This window comes from Panthera onca, chromosome X, assembly GCF_046562875.1.
Source record: "Panthera onca isolate mPanOnc1 chromosome X, mPanOnc1 haplotype 2, whole genome shotgun sequence".
NCBI classification, from domain to species: domain Eukaryota; kingdom Metazoa; phylum Chordata; class Mammalia; order Carnivora; family Felidae; genus Panthera; species Panthera onca.
In genome coordinates this window covers 31,798,439-31,822,711 of record NC_138357.1, presented here as the reverse complement: position 1 = coordinate 31,822,711, position 24,273 = coordinate 31,798,439, and the positions used below count along the sequence as shown (strand labels likewise).

Sequence of the window (24,273 nt, the reverse complement as noted above, 5' to 3'; positions counted from 1 at the left end):
ATACTTGTTGACGAATGTAATAGAAAATTAATCCATCACCAGTATGTGATTACGAGCCGGTCTCTATCCTTAGAGGCTCACGTTCTACTAAAGAGTTGAGTAGGACAAAGCAAAACGTATAGAACACTCTTCTGTGCTTCCTGATGTCCAACCTAGGACATGTCAGTGCCCTGGACGGGAGAAACTGGTCACGGAGGGGCAAGCCTCACGCAGCTGAAGTCTCCCCCGCCCAGTGTTCTCTTTGATGGGCTTGCAGGGGCTGTTTGAGGGGAGATACCCGCAGCCTGGCAATCCCAAATGGAAGAGAAAGATCAGGGGAGCTGATGTCTTACCCAGGGTAGAGGCAGTGCTGTTTTTGCCAGAGTAGCACCCACAGCTATGCTTGCACCATGGTTCTTCAGAGCCTGGCTGGGTGGGTCTCAAGAGGTCCTGTGGGGTTGCCTGGGTGGCTCCGTCGGTTAAGCGTCTGACTCTTGATCTCGGCTCAGGTCATGATCTCACAGTTCGTAGGTTCAAGCCCCTCCCCCCCCCCCCCCCATCCCGCCTGCTTGGGATTCTCTCTCTCCCTCTCTCTCTCTGCCCCTCCTCTGCTCATGCGGTCTCTCTCTCTTTCTTCGTCTCTCCAAATAAATAAATAAAACTTAAAAAAAGAAAGATCCTGTGGACTGATATTGTTTGAGACTTTTCTGTTCTGCTTAAACTAGTCAGAGGGGATTCTGTAGTTTGCAACTAAGAACTCTGATCTATCAGTCGGTTGAAGGAAAAAAAAAAGGTTGAAAATCAGAATCCTGACTTGTAAGTGACATTTAAGCTTGAATGGAAAATGTTAGAATTATAAAGACATTGGAGATATTGCTCCAAAATGGAACCAACACATGTAACTATATCAAAGTGGCATGTTAAACTCGAGGCAGAATAATTTATTTACTCATATGCCTGGGGAAAATCGTATATATTTTTATGCGTTTGTAAAGCACCATTTAAAAAAGTGAGCATCTGCTTCTTTAAGTTATATGCTGTTATAATACAGTGTAATTTTGATTACAAGTGTACCAGTTCCTAAGTGAAAGAGACTTAAAATATTTTAAAAAGGCAAAACTAAACTGCAGTGTTGAAAGTTGTAACTTGGGTGATACAGAACCATAAACAAAAGCAAGGAAGAGATTATCATAAAATACAGCTTTGCGATTAGTTTTAGGATTGGAATATACGTGTCAGGCTTCTGAGGCAGCTGGCAAAGTTCTATTTCTTGACGTAGACGATAATAAAAAAGGGATTTACTTCATAACATGCGATCAAGATCTGCGGTTTTCCGTAAGTTCTATTTTGCAATTAAAAATGGTGGAGGGGCGCCTGGGTGGCGCAGTCGGTTAAGCGTCCGACTTCAGCCAGGTCATGATCTCGCGGTCCGTGAGTTCGAGCCCCGCGTCATGCTCTGGGCTGGTGGCTCGGAGCCTGGAGCCTGTTTCCGATTCTGTGTCTCCCTCTCTCTCTGCCCCTCCCCCGTTCATGCTCTGTCTCTCTCTGTCCCAAAAAAAAAAAAAAAAAAAAAAAAAAAGTTGAAAAAAAAAAAATGGTGGAAAAAATGAGTATATCAACTACTTAAACGTGAGTTCTTTTTTTTTAAGTTTATTTATTTATTTTGACAGAGAGAGAGAGAGAGAGGGAGAGAGTCCCAAGCAGGCTCCATGCTATCAGTGCAAAGCCCAGCGTAGGGCTCTCAAACCTATGAACTGTGACATCATGACCCGAGTGGAAATCAAGAGTTGACGCTTAACCGACTGAGCCGCCCAGGCGCCCCTCAGATGTGAATTCTTTTTATGCACATGTCCCCGTGCGTTTTCATTTCAGGATCTCCTAAGACTTTGTCACAGATTTTGCCGTCGAACAAGTGAATTCCTGTATAAGTTTGATAGAGGGCTAGCTTACGACGCGTGTCATTTCTTTTAATCCAAGTCCTGTGAGTGAAAACAACACCATTTTCCCCTTATCAAATTGGCAAAGATTCGAAAAGACGTTATTACTCAGTGTTGATGGAAGTACGAAGAGATGGGCACTTGTGTGCCCTGCTGGGAGCAACATAGAGTACGGTCTTGCCAGCGGGCCACTTTGTGGTCTGTAACACGGGCCTGAAAAATTTTCCTGCTTTCTTTTTTACCCCGTAAACTCAGTTCTGGGAAGTTTATGTTGAGGGCTCGATCAGAGACGTTCGAGACGATATATGTATGAGGATGGATGTTCTTGCCGCAGCTTTGAAACAATAGACGCGCTTGCCAGTCGGGAAGTCGAACGATTCCCAAATGAAATACGATGCATCCGTGTGACGGTTTTGAACACAGGCACGTAAAATAATGACAATGATGATGACGGCCAACAGGTATCGGTCGCTTACTATTTGCCGGGGACTCCTAGCCCTCTTTACCTGGGTTCTGTCATCCTCGCAATACTTGACGGTGAGCAGTATGATGCCATTTTGCAGACAAGAAAACTGAGGTTCAGAAAGGTTATATAACTCATCCAAGGTCACACTGTGAGTAAGCAAGAGCGCCGGGGCCCGAATCCGGGCCTGATTACTTTAGCTTACATCTAGGCTGTTCGTAGTGGTAATATTTAGGTGGTGGGGGTGTAGTGATTTTTATTTTTCTACTTTATAGTCTCCTCTGTGATCTAACTTCGTAAAATAAACACTCGTCAGTATTACAATCGGAAGAAGATAGTAGCTCCCGCCACACAGGGACGCACTGACTCGTAGTGCCAAGTGTCCAGGCACGGGAGCGGGGCCCAGGGTGTTGACGCAGGAAGTACACAGTCGCTTCCTTGGGCTCGGCCTCTCGGGCTCCGTGACCAGTTCGGAGGAGGGCTGGCCTCCCTCTGGCTCTGGTTAGGCAACCCCCTTGGTTGGTCCAGGAGGACTCGTGGCTCCCAGTGGGTCACCGTGGCCGTGTACTGTTGCCACAAGCATATCGCCTCTTCCGCCTTCTACCTGGTCACAACCAGTCTCTTCCCCGGACTCGGATCTTTCGAAGGAAGGTGAGGCGAGAAAACATGGCAGACAGTGGGAACTGTTCTCTAGGCCCGGGAACACTTACTCCATAGCCCTGCCTTACTAAGGACGAGTCAGCGTATGAAAGGAAGGGACCCAGGGAGTGTGCCCCAAGGTTAACGGAGAGACCTGGAAATGAAACCCAGCTCTCCTGCTTCTCAGGCCCCCCTGTGCCGTCTATATTTAGCCAGGCTGCCCCGAGCCTTGTCCACCTTGTCTGAGAGCCAAAGTAGGCACACAGTTTGCTCATAAACATTCCTGTGCTTGCCAACCATTTAGATGTTGGTTTTTTTAAAATGCGAGCCTCCCCTTGCACCCAGCTCCTGGGACCTGCGGAGAATACCCACCAGGGGATCGGCAGCCTGAGTTTCCCCCAAAGCCAAGTGACCTCAGCCAAATGCCCTAAAATGAAAGGCGTGTCTCCAACTGTTTCATCTTGGCAGGGCTCAGCGAGTGGCTCCCTCTCAGACCCGCTGTGCCTGGTCACAGTTCTTTGAGTGTGCTGACCTACTTTCTCCCCTTCAGAGGGAAGACAGAAACCAATAAACGTCTCCAGCGAGTACTCTGGCTTTCAGGAACATTGATTCTGTCTTCTGCTATGACCACCGCAAGCACGACTGAATCAGAACCCTGAATGTTGCTTACTGTCCCCGTTTCACAGCCGTGTTTTCAGAGGTAGCATGGCCCGCACGTCACAGGGATGGGGGCAGAGCCTTCCCAGCCTTCGTTTCCCTGCCGTGGCTCATTGTCAAGTGGCACGGACCAGACTGAAAGTTGCTTCTGCACCAGAATCCTTTGGAAATCTGCGGGGCGCCTCTGACTTTGGCCACCTCATACCACGTGGCTGGATGCAGTATGGACTGAGAGATATCTAGCTTGAGACCCCAGACTGGACTATTTAACACACCTTTGGTGTGGGCCTCCAAGAAAAGTTTTGGCTGGCTCAACTCTTTAGCTGCCTGGACAGGCAGAATCCCTCTTTGGTGTATGGTTGACTCTCAAATACCTACATTAAGATTTTCTATGGCGAATCGATCATTCCAGGCTGTCTCTACCCTTCTCAGTCTACACGCGCTTGCCCACCTCCTCTAGCCATCAGTTAGAATCAGCTTGGAAAATATCTACCCATTTTATTTATATACTTATTTTTAAAAATATATTTTGAATGTTTATTTTGAGAGAGAGAAAAAAAGCATGAGTGGGGAAGGGGCACAGAGAGAGAGAGAGGGAGAGAGAGGGAGAATCCCAAGCAGGCTGAGCGCTGTCGCCACAGAGCCGGATGCGGGGCTCGAACCCACGAACCGTGAGATCATGACCTGAGCCGAAATCAAGAGTCGCACGCTTCACCGACTGAGCCACGGGCGCCCTAATATTTACCCATTTTAATGTCAAGCTGAGAAAAGTGAATTAGAGGCATAAGTCTCCTGGGATTCAGAGGAAGGGCGTGGATAGGTCACGTAATGTATTCCAGAGTGCCTTTCGGATTTTCGGCTGGCTTTAAGAACCTGCCATGTCGTTCTCCACGACCGTGGGTGAGTGAGTGAGTCTTCGTTAGCTCTGCTATCCCTGGGGTGCTCTGTCTCCTTTCTTCTCCACCCATCCCTATGTGCAGAGCAGATCATAACCCGCCTGCCCTCTCGCATCCTACCACATTTCATCTGCATCGGGTAACTCGGGATTTTAAAAAGGGCTCCAGGTCTCTTTTATTAGCCCCCAAATCACATTGGAGTCACAGCGGCCCCCCGAGGCTGCACCTCGGCGGCCAGCTGCTCTCAGGCCAGCCGGACCAGAGTTGGGGTGCGCCCTGCCCTCTGGAGGGCGGGGCTGCGGACAGCAGTCCGGGATCTCTGCTTCTGGGGGACCTTCCGCACTTGTGGCTGTGAAGTGTGTGGCCCCCACCCAATCATCTGCGTTGGGGGCAGAATGAGAACGAATAACCACAGGACCTCTGCATGCCCAGAAGCAGAGAGAGAAGGGGGCAGACGGGCCGGGGCACGAGGACGAATCGTGGGCAGCGGGTGGAAAGGGCGATGTTGCCAAGGAGTCGCACGATGGAGGGGACGGTACTGAAAGTTCTTACCTTCCCGTACATCTCAGAGATTCCCCAGGGCTCCGAAGGGAGAGGAGCCCAACTGGCGGAGCGGAGAGAAGGCTTCGGAACCCGGGAGAAGCTTGTGGAGCTGCCGCATCAGAGAGAGCACGCTGTAGCCCAGCACCGTCCTAGAAGACTTTCTGTCTTGAGGGAGATGGTCTTCGTCCGTGTTCTCCAACAGGGTGCTCATTAGCCACACGGGGCTTTTGAGGACTCGAGATGTGACTAGCATGACCAAGGAACTGAGTTTGAGGTTTCATTTGCCTTTAATTAATTCAGATGTGCCGAGGCACACGTGGCCAGCGGTTATCTGATGGGGGAGGGGCAGCTCTGGAGTCACGGGTGGCCCAGGCGAGCGGAAGTCGTCTGTCACCGTGGTTCATGGCGCGGACTGCATGCCGTTGGACGGTGCCGGCCGAGTGCTGCGTTGCCATTTACCACCCCTGCAACCTTGGGCGAGTCACCTACCCTCCCGGGGCTTATTTTCCCATCCGTGAGATGGAGATCACAACAGCGCCGACATCACAGAGGGGCTGTTGGCAAGATGAAATGAGCCCATCCACGTAGGACTCTAAACGAAGTGCCTGGCGTCCCTGGAGCGCTCAGGAAATGGTCGCTTTTATGATGTTTTCGGTGGCAGGGTGTTATGAGGTTTACTCCTACCTTATTTTCCTGTGCTTTGGCCCTAGTCACGGAACGCCAATAAATCAACCTCCCTTGCTCATGCCTAGGGGTATGAGGATAATGGCGTTTGCCCTCCTTGACTCCCTGGAGCGCCACAGCAGAAGATCCGTTATTTGATTTTAGGACTTTATTGTGTCTGAGCTTTGAACGAAATGAGATTTTAAAATGAAAGAAAAGATGAAATAGGCAAGGTCAGGGTAACAACATGAAAAAAGTCATATGCCCCACATTCCCAATTCCCCCATTCATTGAACGGGCCTTTCCTGAATCGGTACTGAGAGGCGGGTGATTACAGGCACAGACCCTGCGCTTGTATCTGCTACTTACTAGCTGTGTGGCCTTGGGCAAGTTACTTCACCTCTCTGTCGCTATATCCAGATTTGTCAGTTGGGCATCATGATAGTACCCGTCTTTAGGGCTGCTGTAAAGAACCAATACGTGCAAAGCGCTTCCGGAATTACTTGGCGCTAATGAGCACTTGATAAAGATTGGCTGATGTGATCACGATATGCTAGAGACTATGTCAGGCGCTAGAAAAACCGAGATGAGTAAGTGCCCTCCCTGCCCTCATTATGCTTGCAGGCTAGCAGAGAGGGAAAGACACACAAACGTCTAAATCCAATACGGTGTCACCGACGATAAAGATGGAGTGTGCACAGGCCGCTGAGGGGGAATCAAGAAAGAAGAGATCAAGTTGGCTTGGTTGGAGAGCAGTCTGGAAGCTCCATGGAACTGGAGAACAGGTGGCAGTGGGGGTGCATGGCAAGTACATGTTTGCGGACAGAAACAAGGATCGTGGGTCTAGAGGAGTGAAGGCCACTGATAGATCGGTAAGGCTCGGATACAAGGCCAAGGGAGTAAATGGAAGATAAGGTCGGAAAGGTCAGTAGGGAGCAGGTCCTGAAAACCTTTTACGTTTTGGGCTTAGGCATTTGTACTTTAGGGGCGCCTGGGTGACTCCTTTGGTTAAGCGTCCGACTCTGGGTTTTGGTTCAGGTCAAGATCTTGAAGTTCATGGGTTCAAGCCCCATGACGGGCTCTGCATTGGCAGTGTGGAACCTGCTTGGGATTCTCTCTTTCCCTGTCTCTCTCTGCCCCTCCCGTGCTCTCTCTCTCTCTCTCTCTCTCTCAAATAAACTAAAAAAAAAAAAAAAAAAAAAAAAGGAATTTGTACTTTATTTTGAACAACAGGAAACCCTCAAAGGGGTTTAACTAGGGAAGTACCACAATCAAGGCGCTTTAAAAGGACCCCAGTGGCGGCAGTGGGGGGCAAGGTCGGCGGCAGACATAGCGACCAAGAGATGATTGTAGAGTTCCAGGTAGCAGATGATGAGATTGAGGAGGTGAAGTAAGTATTGCAGGGACAGAAAGGTGGGGAACGGCCCCGTAGATGTTAAGAAGAGACCCGATCAGCTGACGAATAAGTGGTAGAGGATACGGAAGGAGGACCACTTTTGGAGAGGGAGTCTATGCAGTCATTTCAGGACATGTTGGGTGAATATAAGGTGGTGTGGTAGTGGCTCTGGAACTCATGGAAGAAAGAGGTTGGGACTGGAGGTGTGAATGCAGGAGATCTTGGGACACCTGGGTGGCTCAGTCGGTTGAGCGTCCTACTTCGGCTCAGGTCACGATCTCGAGGTTCGTGGGTTCGAGCCCCTCGCCGGGCTTGCTGCTGTCGGCACGGAGCCTGCTTCAGATCCTCTGTCCCCCTCTCTCTCTGTCCCTCCCCTGCTCGCACTCTCTCAGAAATAAATAAACTTTAAAAAAAATGCAGGAGATCTTAAACTCTGCATCAGGCCCTCATTTTTCCCCCCATTCTCCACTTTCTTCTGAGGTTATCTCCACTGCTCTCAGTCCTTTAGGCTGATGAATTTCAATTTTCAATCTCTCCTCTCTAGCACTCACCACCTCACTAAGGTCTAGACTTCTTTTTTTTTTTTCTTAGTTTTTTTTTTTTTTTCCATTTTATTTATTTGAGAGAGGGAGAGGGGCAGAGGGAGAAAGAAAGAATCTTAAGCAGGTTCCATGGAGCCCCACGCGGGGCTCGATCCCACCATTCTGGGATCATGATCTGAATTGAAACCAAGAGTCAGATGATCTGAATTGAAATCAAGAGTCAGATGCTCAACCGACTGAACCACCCAGGCGCCCCGGTCTAGACTTGTATATGCAGCCAGCTACTTAGGATTCCCAGTTGGATAACTAATGCACGTGTCACATTTACCGTTTCTAAAACTCAGTTCTTGAATCAGTCCCCACCCCCACTCACCCCTCCCCTAGTCTTACATTCTCAGTGAATGGTACCCACCGTCTGTCTAGTTGCTTAAGCTAACAACCTGGGGGTCAAACGCTCTGGTTGTTTCTTCAGCTCGCTCTTGTAGGCAGTCCTTCCTCTGCCTACCCCTTTAGAATCTCATTTCACTCTCCAGGCTCTCCCTGAAGTGACGCTAACTAAGACCATACGTTCCCCGTGGCTTCAGTAACCTCCATCCAGACCCTGGCCCATTCGTTCCACAGATACCCACTGAGCACCTGCCGGGTCCTGTGTTGAACGCTAGGGATTCAGTAGGGACCAGGCAGATAGAGTCACCTCTCTCATGGAGTTTATCTTTGACTGGTGGGGAAGGCACACAATAAACAAGCAAACCAATAAATGAAAGAATTCCAGATTGATAGTAAGGGAGATAATAAAACAGGGTGATGTGATGAGACACTGACCGGGGTCGGGGCCCTACTTAGTCAAGATGATCAGGGAAGGCCTCTCGGAGGAGCTGACATTGGAGCAGAGATGTGGATCAGTTTTGCCCTTTGCAAATGCAAAGACTCTCAAGAGAGAACAAAATCGGGGCACCTGGGTGGCTCAGTCGGTTAAACATCCGACTTCGGCTCATCTCGTGGTTCATATGAGTTTGAGCCCCGCATGGGGCTCTGCACGGACACTCTCTGCCCCTCCCCGCCTCGCTCTCTCTCAAAATAAATAAACTTAAAAAAAAAAAAAAAAAGAGGAAACAAGTTCTAGGAGCATAGCGAACAAGGATAGCATGATGACATAAGATTAGAGATTCAGACAAAGGCTCTATCTTACTCGGTCAAAGTAAAGAGCTTAGATGTTATACTCAGTACAACTGAAAGCTCTTGGAGAGTTTTGAAGCAGGGAGCCAGATATGGCGTGATTTAAATATTTAAAAGTTGGCTCTGGCTGCCGTGTGGAGAATGGCCTGTGTGGGCAGGGAGGCCAGGGAGGAGACTTGCACTGATCCAGGAGAGACAGTGGTGGCTCGGGTTACACGGGAGGCCGGAGGAGGCTGAGGACAAGGAGAGAAGGAAAGAGAGAGGAATACGTTAATTGAGGAGACCGGTGGAATTTGCTGGGTGAGGGATGGCAGCTGAAGGAGGGGAGGCAGCCAAAGGTCCTAGCACAGGCCCCGGCAGGTGCTCAGTGGGTACCTGTGGACCGAACGGGTCAGGGCCTGGATGGGGGTTGTCGAAGGCACGGGGAACATACGGTCTTCGTTAGCGTGGCTTCGGGGAGAGCCTGAAGAGTGAAATGAGATTCCAAAGGGGTGGGCAGAGGAAGGACTGCTTAGAAAAGCAAGTTGAAGAAACAACGGGAGTGGTGGGAGGAGAAACAGGGAAGTGTGATGTTACAGAAGGCAGTCCCGCTTCCCTCTGCAGAAGTAACCCGTGCTAGCAGATGGGCGGGTAGCCTTCCAAATCCTCTTCTGTATATTTACATACATTCACAAATGTTTATATCACATGCATATGTAGTTTTGTGGTTTTAATATAAATGAGCTCAGAGTACATGCATTATTCTACCCCTTGCTTTTTTTTTTTTTAAAACAACAGCTTTCTTGAGCTATAATCCACATAACGTACAATTCGCGCATAGAAAAGTGTATGGTTTTTTAGTATCTTCCCAGATATGTGCAACCACCACCATAGTCCATTTTTAGAACGTTTTCATCATCTCAAGAAGAAGCCCTGAATCTTTTCGCTCTCCCTGCCTGTCACCAGACTCCTCGCCCCCAACCCTAAGCAAGCACCGATCTCCTTTCTGTTTTTACGGATTTGCCTGTTCCGGGCTTTAATATAAATGGAAGCATAGAACACGTCTTTTGCGACCGGCCTCTTTCACTTCGCATGGTGTTTTCAGGGTTCATTTATGTTGTACTGTAAATCACAACTTCATTCTTTTTATTGCCACGTAATATTTCACTGTATGGATAAGACCGCGTTGTGTTTAGCCATTCAGCGGTGGGTGGATGATGGGTTGTTCCCCCTGTTGGCCGTTATGAAGGATGTTGTTATGAATGTTCAATTCCAAGTGTTTATGTGGACACGTATTTTCACGTCTCTTGAGTATATTCCTGGGAACGGAATCGTCTATGTTTGACACTCTGAGCAGCTGCCAGGCGGTTTTCCAAAGTCACTGTGCCATTTTCCATCCCCACTGGGCGGTTTGCTATCACTTACTTTTTTTTTTTTTTTAAAGGTTTACTTATTTGAGAGAGAGAGCGTGAGCGAGGGACAGGCAGAGAGAAAGGGGGACAGAGGATCCGAAGCAGGCTCCAGACTGACAGCAGCGACCTGAGCCAAAGTCAGACGCTCAACCGACAGAACCACCCAAGCGCCCCATTGTCACTTGCTTTTTTATTTAATGGGCCTTGAATAGTTTTCCATATTTCCGTATTCCAAATACGGAAATATGCCAATATGCCAATATGGCTTATTTCCGTATTTCCATACAGATTTCTTGTACACTTAAAAGCTATGTGATATTTCACAGAGATCCTTCTTTTCAAGATGATCCTGCCTATACCACTGTGTTATTTCCTCCCCGCAGGGCCCGACAGCCTGGAAAGAGAAACGGTGGTGGTGGATGATCGCACCGATCCCGATTTGGAAGTTGTGTGGCAGGTGACTTAGAAGGATAAGGTGAGGAACGGTGTTGATGGTAATGGTAAGTGAGTACTTGAAGTGAGTGATCAGCCCTGGCACAGATCAGTCCTGGTAAGTGACAGTGACAAGAAGCTGGAGTGTAGGTTTTGCATGAGAGTGGAGAGCTAGTTTTTTGTCTTGTTTTGCATTTACCCATTTTCTCTGTTGATTTCCTTCCTTCCTTCCTTCCTTCCTTCCTTCCTTCCTTCTTTCCTTCCTTCCTTCCTTCCTTCCTCCTTCCCTCCCTCCCTTCTTCCCTTCCCTCTCTTTCTTTCTTTCTTTCTTTCTTTCTTTCTTTCTTTCTTTTTCTTTCTCTTTCTTTCTTTCTTTCTTTCTCTTTCTTTCTTTCCTTTGTTCCCTCCTTCCTTCCTTCCCTCCCTTTTCTTTCTTTCTTTCTTTCTTTCTTTCTTTCTTTCTTTCTTTCCTTTGTTCCCTCCTTCCTTCCTTCCCTCCCTTTTCTTTCTTTCTTTCTTTCTTTCTTTCTTTCTTTCTTTCTTTCTTTTCTTTCTTTCTTCCTTCCGTCCTTTCTTCCTTCCTTCTCCTTCCTTCTCCTTCCTTCCTTCCTTCCTTCCTCCCTTCCTTCTTCCTTCTTCCCTTCCTTCCTTCCTTCCTTCCTTTCCTTCCTTCCTTCCTTCCTTCCTTCCTTCCTTCCTCCCTAAGATTACATCATTCACTGCTTTGCATTCTCAAACAGCTGATTCAGAACAGAATATAACTTTGTCTTGTGACTCAGAGCGTGCATTGTGACCATCTGCTTTTGCCCTGGACCTCTGAGGCGTGTAAGAATATGTCTTTCTCTATTAAATGGGTCCCAGGTCTCTGTGCTTTTGAAATCCTATCTGCCTCAACTTCCATCTTTACTTTTTGGTGTCGGAGACTGCGATGTCAGAGCTTACTGTAGGTTCTTCTAATATACGGTTTCTTGACCGAGGACTGGACTCCCTGCATCTCCTGTGAAGTTTATGGGTTTCACGATAGCAATTTTATATGCCGTTTCGATGCTTTTTCTTCCTCTTGTAGGTTTGTGGTTACATTATGGCAGAGGTTATGAGAAATCTGATCTCCAGAGAAGAATCGGTGGCTCTTTAATTTGATCTAAGCTATTTGGGGCAGGCTAGATTTCCGGCACTGAGGACGTTAAGGAATAAGTGTGTGTTCCCCCTTATCCACACTCTTTTCCATGGTGGGGCCCACTCTGTTTAATATCGTCACCACTGGCTGCGTGTGGCTTTTACAACTTAAATATAAATTAAATGAGTAAATCAAATTACAAATTCAGGGCCTCAGTAGCACTGGCCACATTTCAAGTTCTCGGCAGTCCCCTGTGGCGAGGGGCTTCCATCCTGGAGAGCGCAGATATAGCACATTTCCATCATCACGGATGGTTCTATCAGACAGCAGTGGCCTAGTCTTTGAGCCAGTCTCCTGTCAGGTTTCGCCTTCCCGGACTGGAGAGTCTCATGTTTTGAGCGGAGGCCACGCTCCTCCCTATCCTACAATAGCCCCCAACTTCCCATCCCTGATCATGTCACTTGTCCCCTGTCAGTGTAGTAGTTTTCTGTTGTTGCTATAACAAATTACCGCAAACTTTATGGCTTAAAACAACACGAATCTATTACCTTAATGGTTCTGGAGCTCCGAAGTCTAAAAGCAGCCATTTTCCAGCTTCTGGAGGCCGTCTGCATTCCTTGGCTCATGCCCCACCCCGTCCATCTTCAAAGCCAGCACAGAGCATCTTTAGATTCTCTCTCACCCTCTCTGACCTCGGTCTGCTTCCACAGGCTCATCACCTTCTCTGACTCGTACTCTCCTGCTTCTCTCTTATATGAAGTCTGTCGTTAGATCGGGCCCACCAGGATAATTGAGGACATTGTCCCCATCTCAATATCCTTAACTTCACTGCCCCTGCAAAGTGCCTTTTACTATGTAAGGTGACATATTCAACCATCCCAAGGATCAGGGCATGGACATTTTGCGGCGTATGTGGGGGGGATCATGTACGCGGATGTCCCAAGGTTTTACACAAAGGGAGGAGCGTGTTTGAGAATCTTCTTTTCTGGGACGCCTGGGTGGCTCAGTCGGTTGAGCGTTCGACGCTACGTTTCGGCTCCGGTCATGATCCCAGGATCAATAGTGGGATTGAGCCCTGCATCAGGGCTTGAGCCCTGAATCAGGATTGAGCTCTGCACCGAGAATGGAGCCTGCTTAAGATTCTCTGTCTCTCCCTCTGCCCCTCTTCCCTGCTTGCTTGCGTGCTCTCTCTCTAAAATAATAATAATAATAATAATAATAATAAAATAAAAAGACTTAGCCTAACCCAAGGTCATGAAGAAAATAAATAAATAAATAAATAAATAAATGGGTAGATAGATAGATAGATAGATAGATATTATTTTCTGCCTCTGTCCTGTCAGGAAATACCAAATTTTGATTAAGATTCTCTCTCTCTCTGTGTGTCTCTCTCTCCCTCTACCCCTCTCCCAGTGCTCTCTCTCTCTGTCTCCAAAAAATAAATAATAAAATAAATAAATAACATGAAAAGACTTTGCCTACCTCAAAGTCATTAAGATTTTAAATAAATAAATAAATAAGCAAATAAATAAATTAATTAAAAAAATCTTATTTTCTGCCTCCGTCCTGCCAGGAAATACCAAAGTGTGGTTGTTCTGACGTCTCACAGTAGGGTCGTATGAATATAGTGGCACAGGAGTATCTTTCAGGCAAGACCGACCCCCCCAGCTAACTCCGTGCCCCGCCACAGCGTTTGCCCCACTCTGTTTCAGGGCTGCTCTCTGCCAGCCTTTCTTCTCTCTCTTTCCCACACACAGACCCCCAGAACACCTGGAAGCGTGATATATCAACCAAGGCAAAGCCCCCAGAGCTTCTCTTCGCCCAGGAAAGGGTGGCAGCTGAAAGCCTGAGTCATTCCTGGGAGAAGCAGCAGCAGAAACCAGAGCAAAAACGGTCTTCTATTTTCAGGCTGGACAAGACGGCATAGTCTCATTTCTCCTCCCTCCTCCCTGCCAAGTAGAGCTGCAGGTGCTAGAAATGATTGGAGAGGCAACCAAAGAATTCCCAAAGGTGTAAAGAGGAAGGCAGAATGGTCAGGGACCCCAGGACCGGGAGACATCGTAGCAGCAGGGCGCCTTTTGACTCTCCACCCAGCAGAAGGAGGGGAGCCGGGCCCCCGCATTTCCCAGTAGGCAGCTTCTTCCTCCGGATTGGACGCGCCAATCCGCATGGGCCCCGTGGGCCCCCGGCAACCCCGGCAAAGGGAATCCAGCGGGGAGCCCCGCTGACACGAAACAGCCAGGGGGGGACACGCTCTCCTCTCCCGCCACGCGGGGCTCCCCTCCCTTGCCACGAGACACTGTGCAGCCAGGGCATCGTCATCAAGGGCAAGTCCGACCACCACGAGTCCTCTGGCCCAGGAAGGAGAGGTACCAGGATGGCTTATGGCACCGGCAAGGGCTGCGGGTTCCACCAGAGCAAGCAAAACCAGGGAAGCTTAGCTGTTCCCGCAGACTGGAGACTCACTCCCTCCACCTGCGGGCCTCAGGCCACCCAGCCTGGTGGAACACCTTCTGCTCCCTTAGGCGGCACCGGTGCAGACCAGCAGGGGCCCCGTCAGCGCCACATTAAGAAGCGGACCAAAATAGCATCGCAGAGGCTCTGTAAAGTAAATGGTCGTTGAAATCACAGCCTACAAAAGTAGGCCAGGACCTGCACGCTAAACCTAAAGGGAGTGACCGCTTACTAAAACAAAAGATTTAAATAGTCTCCTGGGGCACCTGGGTGGCTCAGTCGGTTCAGCGGCCGACTCCTGATTTCATCTCAGGTCATGATCTCACGGTTCGTGAGTTCGAGCCCCACGTTGGGCTCTAGGCTGATGGCGTAGAGGCTGCTTAGGATTCTCTGTCTCCCTCCCTCTCTCAAAAATAAATAAACATTTAAAAAAAGTTTAATTTTTTTAAACGTATATTTATTTTTGAGAGACAGAGAGACACAGCACGAGCAAGGGAGGGGCAGAGAGAGAGGGAGACACAGAATCTGAAGCAGGCTCCGGGCTCGGAGCTGTCAGCACAGAGCCCGATGTGGGGTTCAATCCCATGAACTGTGAGATCATGACCTGGGCTGAAGTCAGACACTTTACTGACTGGGCCTGACCTAGGTGCTCCCCGGCCCCGTCCCCGCAAAAAGATTTAAATAGTCTCCTGACATAATAGCCAAAATGCAATGAAAAATCTCCTCTCATGCCAAGAACTAGAAAATCAGGACTTGAATAAGAAAAGACAATCAGCTGACATCAATAGGGAGATGAATCAAATATTAGAATTATCTGACAAGAATTGTAAAGCAGCCATCACAAAAATGCTCCAGTAAACAATTGCAAAGTCTCTTGAAACAAAGGAAAAAATGGAAAATCACAACAAAGAAATATAAATTATAGAAAAAAAGCGCTAAGTGGAAATTATAAAACCGAAAACTTACAGTAACAGAAATTAAAAAAAGAAAACAACTTAGTGGGTCCATAGTATAGTGAGACAACAGAGGATAGAATCAGTGAACTTGAGGACATATCAATAGCATTCACTCAGTGTGAACAACAGAGAGAAAATAGACTGGTAAAAAAAATAGAGCCTCAGAGACCTGTGAGAAATAAAAGATTTGGGGCGCCTGGGTGGATCAGTTGGTTAAGCATCCGGCTTCGGCTTAGGTAATGCTCTCACGGTTTGTGAGTTTGAGCCCCACATCAAGCTCTGTGCTGACAGCTCAGAGCCTGGAGCCTGCTTCGGATTCCGTGTTTCCCTTTCTCTGCCCTTCCCCCCCTCTCACTCTGTCTCTCTCTGTCTTTCAAAACTAAATAAATGTTAAAACAAAAATTTTTTTAATGAACTATCAAAAGATCCAACACTTATATCATCTGAGTCCCAGATGGATATCAAAACCAGACAATGACAGAACAAGAAAAGAAAGAAAGAAAGAAAGAAAGAAAGAAAGAAAGAAAGAAAGAAAAAGAAAAAGCAAACTGCAGGCCAGTATCCCTCATAAATTTGGACACAAGATTCCTCAACAAAGGCTTATGAGCAAAATGCATCCAACAATGTATAAAAGAATTATATACCATGATCAAATGGGATTTATTCCAAGTATGTAAGGCTGGCTCACTATTTTTAAATCATTCAGTGTAGACCATCATATCACTAAACTAAAGAAAAAATCATATGACCATATCACTTGACACAGAATAGAACACTTGACAAAATTCAACAACCATGACAAAAACTCAGTACGCTAGGAAGAGAGGGGAGCTTCCTTAACCTCATAAAAACCATCTATAAAAAACTTACCACTAACATTATACTTGATGGCAAAAGCAGAATACTTTGCCTCTTAAGGCTGAAATAAGGCAAGCGTGTCTGCTCTTATCATTTCTATTCGACATTATACTGGAAGTTCTAGCCAGCACAACACGGCAAGAAAAGGAAATAAAAGACATCCAGATTGGAAAGAATCAAGTGAAACTGTCTCTATTTGCATAGGACTTGGTTGTCTACATAAAAAAAAAAAATCACAGGGGTTCTAAAAAAAAAAAACCCTTCTAGAACTAATAATTGAATTCAGCAAGGTCATAGGACACAAGATCAATACACAAAAATCAATCATGCTTCTATATACTAACAATGTGGAAATCTAGATAAAAAACACAATACTATTTATAATTGCTTCAAAGAAAATGAAATTCTTAGGTATCAAACTTAACATGTTTCATCTATATGCTGAAAGTTATAAAACGCTGAGGAAAGAACCCAAAGAAGACAATAATTTGAGAGACTTACTGTATCCATGGATTAGAAGACTCAACATAGTAAAGATATCAGTTTTCCCCAAATTTATATATAGGTTAATGAAATCCCTATCAAAATCCCAGCAAGGATTTTTATAGGCATAGATAAGATTATTATAAAATGTATATTGAAAGACAAAGGACTTAGAGTAGCTAAAATGATGTTTGTAAAGAATAACCTGGGGGGAGGGGTGGAATCGCTCTTTCCAATGTAAAGGCTTACTATATAGCTATAGTAATCAAGACAATAGTGGAGGGTAGACATATAGATCAATGGAACAGAATAGAGCACCCAGAAATAAACCCAATTTGTTCAACTGAATTTCGATAAAGGTATAAAAGCAATCGAGTGAAGAAAGGGTAGCCTTTTCAACAAATAATGTGAGAGCAGTTGACTTCCATAGGCAAAGAAAGAAAGAAAGAAAAAAAGAAAGAAAGAAAGAAAGAAAAGAAAAGAAAAAAGAAAAAAAAAGTGAAAAGGGAAAAAAAGAAATAAAAATGAACTTTGACCTAATCATCACACTTTATACAAAAAAGGAACTCAGAATGGATCACAGACTTAAAGGGTCAAACTATAAAACTTGTAGGAAAAAAACACAGGAGAAAAATCATGATCTAGTGTTCAGCAAGGAGTTCTTAGGCTTAACACCATAAACATGACACATAAAAGGAAACATCTACTAATTGAAGTTCATCAAAATGAAAAAAGTTGCTCTCTAAAAGATCAAGCTACAGACTAAAAAAAAATATTTGCAAACTGCATATCTGACCGAGGATTTGTATCTAGAATATATAAAGGGTTCTCAACACTCCATACAATTAGAAAATGGGCAAAAGAGATGAACGGACGTTTCACTGAAGAGGATGTGCAGATGGCAAACGATCCATGAAAAGATGTTCAGCATCACCAGCCAGCAGGAGAATGCAAATCAAAACCACCATGAGATATTACCACACACCCATCAGAATGGCTAAAATAAAAAATAACGACAACACCAAATGCTGACGAGGATGTCAAGAAACCGGATATCTCATCCATGTGTTGTTCGACAGATTAATAGTTAAGTAAAACGTATATCTATGTCATGGAATTCTCCTCAGCAATAAAAGAAATGGGGGTATGGTTCACACAATGACTCGAATGGATCTCCTGGGAATTTCACTGAGTGAGAAAAAGCCAGTCTTCGAAGGTTACATACTATGTGATTATTTATATAATACTCTTGAAATGACAAAAAGACATGGGGACGTGGAGAGTGAGTGCCAGGGGTTAGGGAATAGGGCAGAGAGGAGGTGGGTGTGGCTGAAAATGGTAACGGGAAGGATCCTTGTGGTGATAGCACAATTCGGTACTGTGTTGGTGGGTACATGAACATGCACTTGTGATAAAATTGCATGAAACTAAATACAGAGACACCTACAAATTATTACAAGTAAAACCAGGGAAATTTGCACAAGATCAGTGGATTATAGCGATGTCTATATCTTGGCTGTGATATTCTACTCCAGTTTTTTTTTTAATTTTTTTTTTAATGTTTTATTTATTTTTGAGACAGAGAGAGAGACAGAGCAGGAGCAGGGGAGGGGCAGAGAGAGAGGGAGTCACAGAATCCGAAGCAGGCTCCAGGCTCCGAGCTGTCAGCACAGAGCCCGACGCGGGGCTCGAACTCACGGACTATGAGATCATGACCTGAGCCGAAGTCGGATGCTCAACCGACTGAGCCACCCAGGCGCCCCTCTACTCCAGTTTTATAAGACGTTACCACTAAAGGAAACTCAGTAAAGGGTACACACGATCTCACTGTATTATTTCTTACAATTGCATGTGAATTTACAATCATCTCAAAATAAAAAGTTTAATTAAAACAAAGATAAAGACAGAAAATTAGGGCCTTGAATATGTTGCCAGAAGCTGGATTAAGGAATCTGGCTCATTGTGCAGGCATTAAACTAATTGGCCATCTGGCTACCAGACTGGATAAGTATTTTAAAAAAATGACTCCCCAGACCTGGGTATGCAGCACGTTAGAGGGCCTTAACAATCCACAGAGATACTGTTCACCTTCTGGAAATTCTCAGTAACCAAATTGATTTTATTTTTTTATTTTAAGTATTAGACAGGGAACACGAGCAGAGGAAAGAGAATCTTAAGCAGGCTCCACACTCAGACACGGGGCTCGATCCCACAACCCTGGGATCGTGACCTGAGCCGAAATCACGAGTCGGATGCTCAACCGGCCAAGCCACCCAGGTACCACACACAGTAACCGCGTTTAATGGAAAATCACTTTCACAAGAAAGCAAGCATTTGTCATCTACATCTTCATGTCAGGGGGCAGCACTAGGAAATCAAAATACGGTATCTCAACCTGTGCCCGCTCCAGTCTTTCCAAAAGCCGAATCACTGGCCTGATCTGTTTGTGGGGCCAACATGTGAGGCCTCAGTGGGCCTGTTAACTCTACGTGGTGAAAGGCCATCCCCAACCCTAGCCAGTCCGTCAGCTGGCTCTGACCACAAGAGAAACTTCGAGGTGGAGTGAGAGGCTGTGGATGGTTGGCTATAAACCCCGTTTCACTGCTAGCCATCACCTCCAAACACATGCTTTACCTTCCCCTCGGATTCAACACCTTCCTTAGGAGGAGCTCAGAGGGTTACCATAATCTTTTCCCAAAAGCCCTTTTTTATGCCTGTTCTTCAGATCTGGAGCATATTTTTAAAAAAAATTATTTTGAGAGAAGACACGAATGGGGGAGAGGGTAAAGGGGGACAGAGAGGGAGAGAGAATCTTAAGCAGTCTCCTAGCTCAGCACGGAGGCTGATGCGGGGCTCGGTCCCATGACCCTGGGATCATGACCTGAGCCAAAATCAAGAGTCAGACACTCAACCGACTGAGCCCCCCCCCCCCCCCAGCTGCCCCCAGACCTGGAGCATCTTGAACTTATCACGATTTTTTTTAGGGGGTAAATCTGATTTTTCAATGGGAAAAGTAATTGTCCCTTAATTTAGTTTTTAAGTTAATATGTAGGAAGGTCGACTTATTGGTCTATACGGTTCTATGAATTTTAACATATATATAGATTTATGTAATCAACACTGAAATCGGGATACAGAGCAGTTGTTTCATCCCCCAAAACTCCCTACAGCTACCCTTTTGTTGTCATACACCCCCCCCCCAAACCCTGGCAACCACTGATGTCTTTCTCCATTGCTACATTTTTTCCTTTTTCTTCTGAGAATGTCATATGCATGGAAACACACAGTAGGTAACTTTGAAACTGGCTTCTTTCACTCAGCAAATGTCCTTGAGATTCAGCATGCTGTTGCATCTATCAGTAGTTCATTTAAGCACATTTTTAATTTTTAAAAAAATTGTTAACGTTTATTTTTGAGAGACAGAGTGCGAGTGGGGGAGGGGCAGAGAGAGAGAGGGAGACACAGAATCCATAGCGGGCTCCAGGCTCTGAGCTGTCAGAGCCCCGACGCGGGGCTCGAACTCACGAACCTCGAGACCATGACCGGAGCCGAAGTGAGACGCTTAACCGACTGAGCCACCCAGGTGCCCCAAGCACGTTTTTAAGTTTAAGAATTGCTCCCTGATTTTATTCAGATTCGTTCTCTAAGCAGGCTCTGTAATAGTATAGTAACAATATAATTTCTGTGCCACTAAATCACCTTTGGTGACTGACAGTGATTAACATGTTTCTCTTATCCAGTTTTTAATCTATTTCTTCTGATGAAAAATGTAGAGAGGCAAGAAGTAGGTGGTAATTTCTAAACCAGCTTTACAAGAGTTCTAAAGCCAGAAAGCAGCATCTCTGAGAATCTGAACTATTCAGTTTTTTTTTTTAATTATTATTTTAGAGAGAGAGAGTGTGCAAGCAGAGGAAAGGGGGGGTGGAGAGAGGGAGAGAGAGAGAGAGAGAGAGAGAGAGAGAGAGAGAGAGAGAATCTTAAGATCCATGCTCAGCACAGAGCCCGACACAGGGCTTGACCACGACCCTGGGATCATGACATGAGCCGAAATCCAGAGTCAGACGCTCAACCGACTGAGCCACCCAGGTGCCCCTGAACTATTCTTAAATCACTTCTCTCACCACTTGGGGAACACGTCAGGACAGCAGTGACCAGTGAACTTCTAGACATGCATATGGTTCTTGCCTTGGGGCTCCTATGTGGTTCTTGAGCCGGTCCCACACAAAGGAGTGAGTACACCTGTCTTGGGAGTCCTTCAACGGCCCTCCTGAGTACCCCGACATGTCTTTTACTAAGGTTTAGTCATGGCTGAAATTTCTACCATTAGAATCACTCATCTAGGCTATCGAATTCCATAACACCTCTCTACAAAAAATGCAAACATGTCACTTACGGGGATCCCCCATTATGAAGTTGGGGCCTGAGAGATTAGAAGAAAACTTTTTGATTTGGGGTGTAGGACAGGTCTGGAGTGGTGCTCAGTGCTAAGGAATGGGAACCCCAGCTTAGAGGTGGGACAGGGAATGACCCTGTCTGGCCAAGTGGCAGCAGGAGGTACTGGGACCCAGGGAGCTGGGCTAGAACAGGGGAAATGTTCCAAGGGGGGCATGCTGAGAACACATGTTGCCTGTTTCACTAATGTACCTGGGTCCTGCCTCCGTGGGCCCCCACTGTTGAGTTGGAAAGCTAGACGCCTTGTTCGTTTCTGTCTTATCTATCTGCCAAGTAAACACTAAATGAAAGCTCTGAACCCCAATTTAAAAAAAAAAAAGTGTTTGAATCCAGTATATTGAGCCAAAGCTAAGGAGAGAGGGGGACCTTCGGATCTCAGGAGAACTTTATTCTTTAGTTTATCCTTCTCCCCAAAGGCAGGCTGCTCTTTTTTTTTTTTTTAATTTTTTTTTTAAGTTTATTTATTTTTGAGACAGAGAGAGACAGAGCATGAACGGGGGAGGGGCAGAGAGAGAGGGAGACACAGAATCGGAAGCAGGCTCCAGGCTCTGAGCCATCAGCCCAGAGCCCGACACGGGGCTCGAACTCGCGGACCGCGAGATCATGACCTGAGCTGAAGTCGGACGCTTAACCGACTGAGCCACCCAGGCGCCCCAAAGGCAGGCCGCTCTTCAAGTCCTATACGTGAAGGGAGCTCATTGGCCAGCTATGGCAGACTTCAGGTGGAGGGTAAATGGAACCGGTTTCTGTGTGAGGAGAGGTTCGGTGTCAGGTGACCAGATTTATCCAGAGCTGAGGGGAACAGGACAGCCCTTGCAGCCCGCGCCCGGAAAGTGAGCTCCCCCTCTGCCCGGGGTTAACCAGAGCCTTGGTCTTTTGCACCAGCGTTCTTCCACAACCTTCCCGCGACACAGACACGTACAAGTAATGGAACAAGAGCGCGTGTGTCCAGTGATGCAGCTAATTTCTGTCCATTAGCCAATGCCCAGCAATTAGTCAATTGGTAGATTGTGCTTGAATTAACCCGTCTTCAATTTAATGGCTCGTAAAACCGAAGGCTGCTTATTTTATGCGGATATAGGCGGCTCTTAAATGCATCCAAAGAATGTTTAAGACAACAAAAGCACCACTTATCACCTTGGTTCCTTACAGATTCAAGCCGTATAATGACAGCGGCCCTTGGTTAAGTAAGCGAGGCAACAGGTCGACAGCAGAAGCATGGATGCTGTTCCCGGGGGGCGGGGGGTGGGGGGTTCTGGCTGCGGCACCCCTACTCGAAGCAGGTGTGCTCACGTGTGGCCCAGGGTGCGGGAGAACGGAGCGGTAAGATATCCCAAACCTTTGGGGTGCCCGGGTGGCTCAGTCAGCTAAGCATCTGACTCTTGATTTCGACTCAGGTCACGATCTCATGGTTCATGGGATCGAGCCCCCACATCGGGCTCTGCGCTGACAGCGCTGAGCCTGCTCGGGATTCTCTCTCTCTTTCTCTCTGCCCACCGCCCCCCCCCCCTCAAAAATAAATAAACATTAAAAAGAAAAGATACCCCAAACCTTTGCAAAGTAATAGTCGCAAAAGAGGTGCTTTCTGAGAAGGAGCAGAAGCGAAATGCACGCAGGAAGCCACTAAGGCACCCGAGACCCAAATGCGGATGGCAAAAGGGAAACAAAGGCACCTTCAGAGCCAGGGAGCCGGGAGCCTTTCGTGTCGAGGCACGAACGCTTCCAACTTGGGCAGCAACCTCCCCTACGTTTTCGTACATCTAATTTTCCATTTTCACTTGCTCGTGCTTTTTACCCAGCTCCCCCTGTGGGATGGCACGCTAATTATCTCATGGTGGTGATACCATCTGCCGGAAAAGCTGGCAGCCGAGCGGTCCCCGTCGTCCAAACTCGGGGCCTGCCTCTACCTGCCCCGCCACGAGAAACAGAAAGGCAACGTGTGGTCCCCCGGACCCTGCTCAGGGGACTGACTCAGCTTCACAGAGTGAAGCAGAAACCGAGAACTTGACCCGTGCTCCAAGCGGAAGCCTTTGCCTATGGTGTTCAGTGCTTACGTTTTTAAACGTTCATTTGTATTTTATTTATTTTTTAATTTTTTTTACATTTATTTATTTTCTGAGACACATAGGGAGACAGAGCACAAGTTGGGGAGGGACAGAGAGAGAAGGAGACACAGAACAGAAGCAGGATCCAGGCTCCGAGCTGTCAGCACAGAGTCCGACGCGGGGCTCGAACTCACGAACCGTGAGATCATGACCTGAGCCGAAGTCGGACGCTTAACTGATGGAGCCACCCGGGCGCCCCTCATTTGTATTTTAGAGAGACAGAGCACATGAGTGGGGGTGCAGGGGGAAAGAGAGAGAGAATCCCAAGGAGGGACCGTGCTAATAGCAGAGAGCCCGATGTGGGGCCTGAACCCACGAACCCTGAGATCATGACCTGAGCCGAAGTTGGACACTTAACTGACTGAGCCGACCGGGCGCCCTGGACAAGTGAATTCCTTGACCACTGCTTTCACCTCTCTCCCTGGTCACCTGGGCACAAGAGCGTGAGAGGGTCTAGACGGTACAGAATAATCCCATCTTCAGGCCTGCGAAACAGCTGAAAGGATGTGGCTCACTCATAGATCAGTTGTACCAGCTTTTTGTGGAGAGGACAGCACGGTCTATTCACAGTCCCACTCTTACCAAAGTATTTTTGAGCTTCAGGAGAACCGTGAGGGACCCAGGCGTTAACACTGGTGAATCGTTCCTAGCTGGCAGGATGGAAGAAGGCGGGCAGGACACAGCGTCCTTAGTCTCATTGCCCCTTCAGGAAAGCTTTGAAGGTTTGGTAGGAATAGGAGGTTACTGGGGACGCCTGGGTGGCTCAGCTGGTTAAGCGTCCGACCCTTGATGTCAGCTCGGGTCATGACCTCACGGTTCGTGAGATCGAGCCCCACGTCAGGCTCTGCGCTGGCAGCACAGAGCCTGCTTGGGATTCTCTGTCTCCCTCTCTCTCTGCCCTTCTCCCACTCACTCTCTTTCTCTCTCTCAAAATAAATACACATTAAAAAAAAGAACAGCTCATCACTTGAGAACATCGGTGACCCCCCCCTTTCTTTTATATGTATTAGAATATTCTCGATGCTTATGACAACTGTGAGGGATGCTATGAGGAGAGGAAAATACTCACCATCTCCTCCAAAGTTGGCAGGGTTGGGGCGTGCATCTTGACTTGAGCAGTACAAAAGACGCTTC

At 47.0% G+C, this 24,273-nt stretch overlaps 1 long non-coding RNA gene across 2 annotated transcripts in view; it reads left to right on the top strand.

Moving 5' to 3' along the window:
- Positions 1-24,273, top strand: part of LOC145713483 (uncharacterized) — a 78,883-nt gene that overhangs the window by 27,759 nt on the left and 26,851 nt on the right. For both annotated transcript variants that reach the window (XR_014136618.1, XR_014136619.1), the window contains one exon: positions 10,666-10,757. This is a non-coding gene — a long non-coding RNA (uncharacterized LOC145713483). The remainder of the gene's footprint in view (positions 1-10,665; positions 10,758-24,273) is intronic.